This window comes from Lactuca sativa, chromosome 8, assembly GCF_002870075.4.
Source record: "Lactuca sativa cultivar Salinas chromosome 8, Lsat_Salinas_v11, whole genome shotgun sequence".
NCBI classification, from domain to species: Eukaryota; Viridiplantae; Streptophyta; class Magnoliopsida; order Asterales; family Asteraceae; genus Lactuca; species Lactuca sativa.
In genome coordinates this window covers 75665214-75676026 of record NC_056630.2, presented here as the reverse complement: position 1 = coordinate 75676026, position 10813 = coordinate 75665214, and positions in this window count along the sequence as shown.

The following is a 10813-nucleotide window of genomic DNA, read 5'->3' as shown; positions in this document are numbered from 1 at the left end:
TGATCTCCTAATCAAATTTGCTTTACTAGTACACTAAATCATTTCTGATTTAGCAGCACCAAGCAAATAGATAAGATCATTAAGGATCTTGTTATAGTCTATTTCATAGGTGTCCCAAAGGAACTCACTATGTGACTTAGAAAGTGATTAAGCCACCAAATTTCTCAAGACTTTGACACCCAACTCTCCCGGCTTGTCAGCATGTGACTTCATCTCCAAGATGTGATCACACCTAGACCTTGCCTTGCCAATAGGGCTTGAGTGACCTTGAACTTGTGGGTTAGGGAGAATAATTGGAGGAGGGAGGAAGTGAAGTTCCAAGATATTTGGGATGATCATAGATGTCTGAACTTGACCTCTCTTGGGAGATATTCAAGATAGTTGATTTAAGGTCCTTAATATAACACCCAATATGAAATATTAAGGCTAGGACCCATCAAACTATTTTATAACTTGGAAGAGGGATGCCGTAATCTAAGCTATAGAATATTTAAAGGTAGGTGAATGACGATTCACCAATTTTCACCATGAAAAACGAAATAATTAATTAGGTTTTAATTGGATTTGAAATTCCTAGATCTTTGAGATTCATTGAACTTTCAGTGGCATGTTTCAATCTCGAGTGTGCCCTTTAGGTTTTGTGACTGGGATGCTGAGGATCACAAAACAAGGTGTGAAGTAACCATGAAAATTACTTGGTACCCTTAAGTGTTTACCCCTCAATCGATGTGCCGGTTAACCATACACGCTCCCTCGATACTATGATAAAAATTAAGTTACCCTTTGCCTACCTTGTTAAATACAAGTTAGTGTGCCGGTTAACCACACACACTCCACTAACCGACTTAAACAAAGTGCAACGTGTAATTTCATGGATTAGAACCTTATTCACATTTTCCTAAGTAACTAAGATTAGGTATTATTAAGAGTTTAGTTACTTAGTATTTATCATTAATACTTTTAATGAAGAGAGTTATAGTCCTGTCAAACCCGTTCGGCTAACGACCCTCCACCGGTCAAGGAAGCGGTGGGTGAGAGTGGACACCCATTAAACTGCCATTTTATAGGCAGTAACCTTATACCCCCTTATAGTCCGGCTTCGTGAATGAGGCCTACTAACGGTAAGACTGACTTTACTCTTATATATATATATATATATATATATATATATATATATATATATATATATATATATATATATATATATATATATATTATTAACTTATAATATTATAAAGTATAAGGGTTGAATTTTAACTTTTAAAATTCTAAGGGCTAACTTGGAATTAAAGTATTCATAAGAGAAGACTTTTCAAATTCCAAAACTTGAGGGCAAGTTTTGTAACTTCCAAAACTTTTCTATTCCATAACTTATGTGTTTAAAGTAGTTTTAATTAAAAACTCTTCAAGTTCCATAACTTGAGGACAAGTTATGGAAGACTTTAAACTAATAAAAGAATTAACTTTTCTTTATTTTATAACTTATGGAATTAATTAAGGTTACATATTTTATTACTTAATGAAGTGACTCTTGAACTTCCATAAATTGAGGACAAGTTATGGAGTCATAAAACTATTCAATGAGACAAGACTCTTCATTTTTGTAACCATTGCCAACTTTTATGAGTTTTATGAAACTTAAATATGACCTTTCATGTAACATGAGGACAAGTTACACAAATACATTTTAGAATCATCTCTTACATTAAAAATGATTGAAAACAAGTATTCAATTAACTTATCTATTAATCTAAGCAACTCATAAGAACAAGATAATTCAAATCAAACTTTTTCATGTACTTAGTCTAAACCTTAAACTAATACAAAACATGAATCTATTGACAATTATCTTTGAAATTGGATTAGCATGAACATTACCACATCAAAAACAAGTTTATAAGTCCAAAAACATTTTAGGGTAATGTTCCTAGTCCAATTCCAACCAAAAAGGTCGAATATATACTGTCTGGGTGTCCAACTCGTCGAGTGCACGAACCAACTCGGCGAGTTGGATGCATTTTGCCTTGGACTCGGCGAGTCTGCTGGGCAGACAGCATCAAAACTCGATTTTTCAGCTACTTTTGCAAGTATAACAAGAAAATAAGTCTAGGCTTTGATACCACTGTTGGGTTTTGAGCATTCTAACACTCCTATGGTGTACATGCAACCCTATAAACCTTGGATCTATGTTTTCTCTATTATACATGCAAATAAGAACTTTCCAAGGCTTTAATCCTAACTAGCATATTATGAAGTTCTTATACTACAAAGTACTAGTTAGATGACATACCTTTTGATGTAGCTTGATGTCTTCAAGCTTTAAGAGCTTAGCCCCAATAGTGTGGAAGCCTCAAGTGGAATCAAAAATCACCAAAACACATTGGAAGACTTTAGAGAATATGAATACTTGGTTCTCTCTAGTGAAATCAGCTATCCCTTCTTAGTGTATCAGACTAGTACCAATTTCACCAACCAAGGACATCTTTATCTAGTATGGAAACTAGGGTTAAACCCATGACCTTTCATTTCATATGATCCATGGGTTAAACACTCCATGGACTATCCATGAAAGCTTAGCCCAACCTAAATGAGCTTGGCCCATTCCATATATATAAGAGTCCATATTTAATTAGTTCATTTTGATCACTTAATTAATTCTAAATTAATTCTTGATCAATAATAATTAAATAATATGATTATATATTAATATATTAGAACTTATAATATATTAATATAAATCATAAATATACTATTCTCAAAAGACTATCCATATAAATTGTGTCGGTGAAATGCAACCCAAATGGACCATGTCGGGTCGGGTCAAGTACATACCAGATATAGTTATGGATTTAGACATTAATCCAACATTATATTCCATTTTCTTGGAAAATTAATTCGTCATTTACGCCATATTATGCATAGGACATGGTATTTGATCATGATGTAAGCATGTCATAGGATACTAATTGAATACATGGTTAGGTCACTGGATGACTAAGAGAGCATTCTAAGAGTACTTTAGAAGAATTAAGAGAATGTATATGGGACAATCAGTTTAGAAAAGATCTTTATGGTAAGAGCTACACAAGATGTTAATTTCTAAACAGATACAAATAATTATGAATTATAATTATATTTTGAATTCATTATGGAATGAAGGGTAAGTCTTGTTGGAATGAGGTCCAAGCAAAACATAATGACACAATATATTACAAAATAAGAATACACTACTTTAGAAGTTGATTTCAAATATGATTGGATTAATGAGATCATTGAAAAACTATGTTGATTTCTGTCATTCAAGGATCACATAGAAATCTTTATGACTTCGAGAGTATACTTAATCAAGCAAAGAGACTCTATGTTAAGAAAGAACACCAATCATATTCTCCAAGATATTTAACTATACTTATAGTAAAGTTAAGTATGGAGATAATAGTACTCACATAATTCACATAAATTAAATTTTGTCAGATCCATTGATAAGGTCATTCTTTTGACCTAAGTATGAATGGTCACACTTCATCTATAAGACTTTATTACTCTAGAAATGGGTTTTGATTTGGATTTAGTATTGGAATATTGGAACATTATAACAACAACTATTAGATAATGTTATGATATATTGGCATATAGTCATCACATTAATACTTGTTGCGTTCTATATTAACATGTTTAATCCATGGATAATGTTATTATTCTAAAAGTTCATAGTCATTTATAACTATTGGTGCCATTATAAAGTAAGACTAATATGAATTGGATTGGTTGACTCTCACTAGATGAAAGTAGACAAGTGTTTGTAATCAAGCTTCATAGGTACTTGTCAGAGAACTAGTATTGAACTGAACCGCATCAAGATCATCTCATGGATCGCTATCATGAATGATACTTTATTAAAAGGTACTCTCTTTGTACCCTTAACACCTGAGATACATAGTGGGACTTAAGTGTAGGCAATACTATGCTTTGATATGGTCAAATGTTGTTCCTTAACCGTGTAGTTATAAAATCCATTTTCACGTATGGTGTGAACTATGCAAGAGGCTTATGTAGTCAAGAAGGGATTTGTTACACTTATGTGTTGAGAGTTAGACATATAAGGCACCTTACCAAAAGTTCAACAACAAATTAGATTGATTGTGATCCGTATCTCATGTTCAACATGATGTCTGTAGCACATGGATAACTGATAAACTTACCTTATAGACCAATTACAGCATTGAGGTTTTTGGGAATTGGGCGTTGATAGAATGGTACAACGTCGTATGTTGTTGGGAGCAGTGAAACGTTGCTAGACATTCACCACTGTCTATATCAGTCTAATATGAATCATGCGCAAGTGGGAGATCGAAAGGTCTAGTATACTCAAGAGTCGTATTAAAGTGATATTACTAACTAACATATGATACTAATAGGTCACACTAACAACAACTTGATATAATTTATTATTTATTAGAAATTGATTTTAATAAATATTCAATAAAACTCTTATAATTAAATTGGAAATTATTTATTTCATGGAAATAATAATTTTAATTAGAAAGTAATATTAAATAATTCATGTAACAACCCGGATTTCCAGGTATCTTTTATTCTTTCAATTTTGATGTTTTGTGAGGGGACTCGGCGAGTTGGAGCTCAGACTCGCCGAGTAGGATCGCGATTCTGGACGCGGGTTCGCGCCTGGACTCGGCGAGTCCGCGCTGTTTAATGAAACCCTAATTTCTCGGGTTTGGGACCTATTTAAAGGGCCTTATGGCCGTCATTTGTGCTCACCAGTCCCTTGAGTGAAACCCTAATCGAGTGTGAGCGTTTGGAGCAAAGTAGAAGGCTATTATTGATCTTGGAGGTGTCATCTTGCAAGGGAAAGGGAGGATCAGCTAAGGGAAGGCAAGAGGAGCCACTTTCTGAGAGTTTGGAGTCCAGAACATCGCTATTGTGGTAATATCTTCGAGCTATCCTCTTCTATGTTGATGTTTACATTGATTTAGGGCTTATTGAGCCCTTTTGTGGCTAGATCTAGTACTCCCTTGGTCCCTTAAGCGATTTAGACCATAGATTTGGACCCTTGGAGGTCCAGAGTGTCCCTTTGCCCAAGCTTTTGTGAATCAATGGAGGTTTTGGATTGGAATCCTTATGCCTTAGGTCAAAATACTATTTATGAGCCATGGGGTGTGTTATGAACACCAAGATAGGGACTTTACGGGATGAATCGGTCTAGGAAGGCCAGATCTATGAATTGTTGGAGCAGATCTGACCTTAGAAGCAAGTTGGAGTGGTTGCATGGCATGGACTCGCCGAGTACGATGAACAGACTCGGCGAGTAGCTTGAAGATTGCCTTGAGTTCGCTCAGTGAGTGGTCCAGTCGAGTCATAGGTTGACTCAGTGAGTCAGGGTGAGTTAGAGAGGGTTGACAGGTGGACTGAGTCGAACTGGGACTCGCCGAGTTGTTCTTGAGACTCGGCGAGTTGAGTCGGGGTGGCCCCGCGATTCTTCCAGGTGGAACTCGTCGAGTCAGGGGGAGTACTCGACGTGTCAAAAGGGAATCCTAGAGAGTTGGTGAAAACGTCTAGACTCGCAGAGTCGCCCTAGTGCACTCGCCGAGTCCGGTCAAAGTTGACCGTTGACCGTTGACTAGAGTTGACTTGTGTTGACTTCTTAGGGATAGTCAACCTTAGTGGTAAAGGTGTTAATTAGAGACATATGATGTTATAGGAGGATTAGAGCTCGGAGGATAGAGCACGAGGGATTTCCAGGATTCGTGAGATACCGAGATACGCGAGGTGAGTCTTTTCACTATACTTTACCTTGAGTAGGTAACCAGAGTTATGTGATCAGAGTATTTGTATGCTTTGTGCATGTGATGTGTTGTACTGTGTTATTCCTATGTGATTTATGCTGTGCATGTTGATAGAGCTGGAACCGGAAGGTTCCCAGAGTTAGAACCTGAGGGTTCACAGAGTTTGGGTGCACGGACCCATAGAGTTATAGCCTCGAGTGGCTAATATGTGTTATATGTGTGGTATTTTGGGGAACTCACTAAGCTTCGTGCTTACAGTGATAGTGTTGTTGTTTTAGGTACTAGCGATGACCGTGGGAAGGCGCCGGCTTGATCTGTACACACGCATGGGACCTTTGATATATTTATGTGATCTTGGGATTTATATGATACGAATTGGGATTTTAAACTTAATGTTTTATGAAATTAAATGAGAAATGTTTTTATATTTGCGAAAATATTTTTTTGAAAATTCACGGTGTTACAACTTGGTATCAGAGCCTTGGTTTGAGGGATTCGAGTACACCTTCGGGCGTATTTGAACTCAAACTGAGGAATTGAGATTTATTTTCAAAAAGAGTAAAAGATTTTTGAAAAACCGCAGAGCAGAGATGTGTGTACGATCAGTGCACGACCGAACGGTGATTTCCCAAAATACCTTTATATTATGTGATATTGATATTGATATGATGTATCAGCATGCTAGAGTAGGCTAGGTGTTGCTATTAGGACTAGAGTGGCCTGATTTGTGATGCCTTAGCCTAGGGAGAGGTGAGCTGCTATGAGGTGCTTGAGAGTGAGTAGGTAGTAGCGAGGGGCTTATGAGAGATCTATTAGAGAGTGGTCTATGCATGATAGAGTACTTGGGAATTGGGATCCGAAGAGGAGGACTTGGGGTGTATTCTGATACGGTGCGGACAGTAGTATTGGGCCCGTACTACTGAAAGCAACAGAGCGGTGTGCAGCCGAAGTAAGAATCTTTGGAATACCAAGAATCAAGGAGGAAAGAGTTGACGAGTGTGAGTATGCTCGTGTGGGTTCTAATTTATCGTATGTTGTATTTCAGAGGTAGATCATGGTGAGGACACGCTTGATGCCTGAGAGCAGTGGTACCAGTGATGAGGAGATCCGCCGGATCATCCAGGAGGAGGTGGCTGCGGCCATCAGGGCAGAGATACCGGAGATGTTTGGGTCTATTAAGACCACACTGATTGAGACTTTTGACGAGCTTTATGCCGCTTTTTCTGAGGCTGCTGTTGCAGCGGCTACCGCAGCGATTGCTGCTGCGAGGCCGCAAGGTGGTGATGCGTTGCTGTTCCGGGAGTTCAGCAACACCAAACCACCAGAGTTTGATGGGAACCAGGATCCGGTGGCAGCGATGAGATGGATATATGATATAGAGCGGTGCTTCTTCACTTGCTCATCTCCTGAGCATTTGAAGGTTTGGTTCGCGCTAAACCAGCTTCGCTTGGGAGCGAAGGACTGGTGGAAGTTTGTGACGGCGCATTATACGCCTACTGAGCTTTCGGCGGTGACCTGGGAGAGGTTCACTGTCATGTTCCGGGATGAGTACGTTCCCCAGGTGGAGAGGGAGCGTTTGGCACAGGAGTTCCTGACCCTCAAGCAGGGTACTGAGTCAGTTACAGCAATCACGAGGATGTTCCATGAGAGGGCGATGTTCTGCCCTGAGCACGTGTCCACTGAGCAGGCACGTATGAGCCGCTACTTGAGCATTTTGAGCCGGGATATTCGGGAGTTCGCTGCGAACTCCTCGTACCGGACATTTGTTGAGCTTCAGGCAAATGCTCGGAAGAGGGAGATTGAGCTTGAGACTCAGGCCAGGGAGGAGGCGGAGTCTCAGGGGAGGGATCGGCGACCGACACAGTCTCAGCCGACAGCCAAGCGGGCCAAGCCCGCTGATCCCAAACCAGGGAGCCAGAAGGGTCGCACTTGCGGGAAGTGCGGCAAGGGTCATGATGGAGTCTGCCGAGCGGGATCTTGCTACAAATGTGTCAAGGAGGGGCATATGGCCAAGGACTGCCCCAAGGGGTTTGCAGTGTGTTTTCACTGCAACCAGACCGGACACCGGAAGGCGGAGTGTCCGCAGTTGCGCGGAGCATCTCAAGGATCTGCTCCTGCCGCCATCAGAGCTACAGAGAGTCGGCCTGTGAAGGCCGAGGCGCCGAGAGCCAGAGGGAGAGCCTTCCAGCTGACTGCGGAGGAGGTCCGCGTTGCGTCCGATGTTGTGGCTGGAATGTTTTCTTTCATGTATTTATTTTGATGTCGAGATATTATGCTTATATTGTGTTATGCGTAGGTACTTTCCTTGTGAACTCTGTACCTGCTTTAGTGTTATTTGACTCGGGTGCGAGTCGGTCTTTTGTATCCTTGTCCTTTAGTCAGCATATCAGTGTTAGTCGTGAGGTGTTGAGTCGGCCTCTGAGAGTTTCCATAGCTGACGAGAGAGTGATTTATGCCACGGAGGTTCTCCGTGGATGTGTGTTAGAGATTTTCGGGGTTGAGTTTCCGATTGATCTGGTTCCTATTGCGATGGGTGATGTCTGTGTCATTGTGGGCATGGACTGGTTGAGCAGATTCGGCGCAGTTATCGACTGCGGGCGTCAGTTGGTGACCATACGAGACCCTAGTGGGGGAGTCCTTTCGGTGTACGGCGAGGGTACACGCTCGGGATCGGCTTTTTGTTCGGCCGCTAGGGCGAGGCAGTGTCTACAGTAGGGCTGTAAGGTTTTTGTGGCGTATGTGATGGATACGCGAGTGGCTTCTGAGAGACCGAGTTCAGTTGAGGAGGTTCCGATGGTGCGTGAGTTTCCCGATGTTTTTTTCCGAGGAGTTGCCGGGTGTGCCTCCTGTGAGGCAAGTGTAGTTTAGTATTGATTTGGTGGTGGCTCTAGACTAGGATCATATGTTCGGGTGGCTATCTCACCTCTGTGTACCTATGGTTATGCATCCCTTAGAGGTTAGCTGGTAGCGGTGTAGTATGTGATGGATTTTGAGCATTCTATCACTCCTATGGTGTACATGCAACCCTAGAAACCTTGGATCTATGTTTGACTAAGATACATTTAAATAATTATTTTTCCAAGGTTCTTATCCTATCTAGCATGGCATGAGGAACTTGAATCAAATAAAGCTAGTAGAATTACTTACCTTGTAGTTGTAGTTGATTGCTTGGAGTTTTAGTGCCTAGCACCAATAGTGTGGATGCCTCAAATGGAAATCACAAATCACCACAAACTTTGGAACTTTGAGAGAATTGTAATTTCCTTCTTGAAATTGACCCTCTTACTTTACTCACCACAACTAGTGTGATTTTAAGAACCAAAGCCTCCTTTATATAGTGTGGTGGATTAGGGTTACATCCATGTAAACCCTAATACCCATGTCTTTTCATTTCCATGAGATCCATGGGTTAAAGCTCCATGGAGTATCCATGGACTTTCCAAGCAAGCCTAGCCCATTCCAAATAAGCATTAGCCCACACTATATAAATATAAGAGCCCATATTTAATTATTCATACTTTTGATCTCTAAATTAATTCTAAATTAATTATAGATCAATACTAATTAAATAATACGATTTTATATTAATATATTAGAACTTATAATATATTAATAAATCATAACTTATACTATTCTCAAAAGATTATCCATAAATTGTTCGGGTGAAGTGCAACCCAAATGGACCATGTCAGGTCGGGTCAAGTACATACCAAATATAGTTATGGACTTAGACACTATATCCAACAGTATGTTGTTGGGAGTATAGTAGGCGGTAGTGATTTGTATGATTGATAATTGCATGCATTATGTGCCTACTTGATCCTTGATTGTTATATGTCGACATATGGTGGTGGATGAGGTTGTGGCGGTTCTACTATGTGTTGTTGGCCAAGATACCAGGTGCAGGCTGGTTGAATGCCATAGGCACAGAGGCTTGGAAAGAACGGTTGGGTTGAGGTGGCAGGCCAATATGCCTGAGGTAATCCAATCAATGATTGTGGACTTGATATGCATGATAGTATGTTTCTTGTATAGGGTATTTTGGGGGAACCCACTAAGCTTTGTGCTTACCAAGTTATTTATGTTTTGAGGTTCTATCGGTTATCGTGTGAGGTTGAAGGCATGACTATACACATTCATCAATAGCAATCACGTTATTATATTACTCTATTTTTTTAATAAATGTAAATTGGAAAAAATGGTTTCTTAATACGGATTTTGTTGGATTATGTGTCTAAGCCAATAGCTAAATTAGTATAATCTTGAATTATTAGAAGAGTCTTTTGGGTTGCCCTCAAACCTAGTAATTAACTAGAATGCTTTTTATAGAGAGAGACTGATTTATTAATTTATTATATTATTAATAAATTAATTAGAAATCAAAATAAATGATTTATTAATATATTATGAGAATAATATATTAATTAGAAATTGTATTGTTTAATTAAGAATTAATCAGAAATGAATAAGAATTAAGTTTTGGGATTAATTGGATTAATTAAAAGTGGAATGACTAAAGGTGATAATATTCAAAAGTTAAACATTGACCAATTCTAGAACGTCCCAAGAGAGGACGGTTCTAGAGGGGGATTATCAGGTTTTCTTGGGCTTTAAGGAAGCTCAAAATGCCTTAGGGAGAAAGTAATGGGGGTAAGGATTATCTAAAAGGAAACTTACGTTTCCCTAACACCTATATAAACCCCTAAGGGTTTAGAATTTCAGATTCATCATTCTAAGAGCATTAAATCCAAAAATACTCATTCTCCTCCTCTCTCCTCTTAAGCTTTGAACTGCTAGGGTTTTTGTGTGATCCATTAAAGGCACAAGACTCTTGGTGATTACTTTCTAAAGACCAATCAAGAAGGAATACTCGTTTATTTTCTATAATAAACAAAAGGTATGTAATTTCTAATATCCCTTTTTTAATTTTGAAAATAGCAATGTACTTTTAGGGTTGTTCATATTCAATTGTTTGATGAAAATCATAGTCAGAACATAGATCCTTTAGG